The sequence below is a fragment of the Lucilia cuprina genome, chromosome 4 (assembly GCF_022045245.1).
Source record: "Lucilia cuprina isolate Lc7/37 chromosome 4, ASM2204524v1, whole genome shotgun sequence".
NCBI lineage: Eukaryota > Metazoa > Arthropoda > Insecta > Diptera > Calliphoridae > Lucilia > Lucilia cuprina.
The window spans coordinates 84,987,652-84,989,419 of NC_060952.1; positions in this window are offsets into that span (position 1 = coordinate 84,987,652).

Genomic DNA, 1,768 nt, shown 5'->3' on the forward strand with positions numbered 1-1,768 from the left:
TTTGTGATTCATGCTACAAAAGCGTGCAATTATAAACCACTTATATATTTTGTTATATGGAATGAAATGTATTAGTTCAGTTTAACTCTAAATTTTAAAATTAGATATTGTACACTTAACCCTTACTTCATTCCACCAAACCGTAAATGTCACTTTAACTGTATATAGTCTAGTCTATAGTCTAGTCTATAGTCTAGTCTAAGGTCTAGTCTATAGTCTAGTCTATACTCCAGTCTATAGTCTAGTCTATAGTCTAGTCTATAGTCTAGTCTATAGTCTAGTCTATAGTCTAGTCTATAGTCTAGTCTATAGTCTAGTCTATAGTCTAGTCTATAGTCTAGTCTATAGTCTAGTCTATAGTCTAGTCTATAGTCTAGTCTATAGTCTAGTCTATAGTCTAGTCTATAGTCTAGTCTATAGTCTACTCTATAGTCTAGTCTATAGTCTAGTCTATAGGCTAGTCTACAGTCTAGTCTATAGTCTAGTCTACAGTCTAGTCTATAGTTTAGTCTATTGTTTATTCTATAGTCTAGTCAGTGGCCTTGTTTATAGTCAAGTCTATAACCTAGTCTATAGTATAGTCTAGTCTTAAATCTAGTCTAAAGTGTAGTCTAGTTTTTGATTCAGTCTGTAGGCTAGTTTTTAGTGGAGTCTATTTTTAGTCTAGTCTATAGTTTTCTTTCAAAATCTAATATTTACAACATTCATAAAGAAAAAATATAGTCCCGTAGCTATTTATGGTTATAATTGTTTTTATTTATTTTTATTACTATTCTCGATAGTTGCACTCATCATATAAAAATAAACAAAACTTTTTTCCTTCCGCCACAACACCGTGAAAAATGCAGTTTACATGAAGCAGAATCCTACAGTTACTGGTATCGTTATGGATCACTGCAAAAATAACAAACATAACTTCTCTCTCAAAATGTAAAACACTAAAGAAATTCACAAAACAACAATTTCAAAAGAAAATATTCGTGTGACAATAAAGAAAAAGCGCATATTTCGTGCTATGCTAAAATCTTTGTTTTGTCGTTTTTGATATTTTTACTGAATTTTGTGCTGTAAAAAAATGTAATATCAAATAAATATGATTTATTATAGTTTTGTATAGAAGATCAAAACTTTAAAAGAGTTTCCCTTGAATCAACAAAAACTAGTAATGAACATTTATCATTGTAGTCACAGAATTAAAAAATTTATGTATTCCAAAGCATTATGCAAAAATGAAGCTGCACAGCGTACAGTTCAAGTGTTTATGTAAATGGAAATTTGCCTCCTGAAAAACAGTGGGAAACTAAATATGCAAATTGTTTTTCACCATTTTCTTGTTTGCAAAATGATTATTTTTTTTTCTTGTATCGTGTCCACAAAAATACAAATTATTGCCGGCCAACAAAATTATTCCAACACATGTTGAGAAGCGCTCAATATATTAGTGCAACAATGATGAAGTTTGTCTAAACTGACAGATGACACCAAATGGATTTCATAAATCTAAAAATACGAAATGTTTTGTTACTTGTTGGTACAATAAAAGCAGAGAGAAAATAATTCCGTAGTCTTCAGTATCTAGTCTTATCTTTAGTCTCTTCCATAATCTTATATATACTGTCTAGTCTAGTCTATAGTGTAGTCTATAGTCTAGTCTATAGTGTAGTCTATAGTCTAGTCTATAGTCCAGTCTATGGTCTAGTCTATAGTCTAGTCTATAGTCTAGTCTATAGTCTAGTCTATAGTCTAGTCTATAGTCTAGTCTATAGTC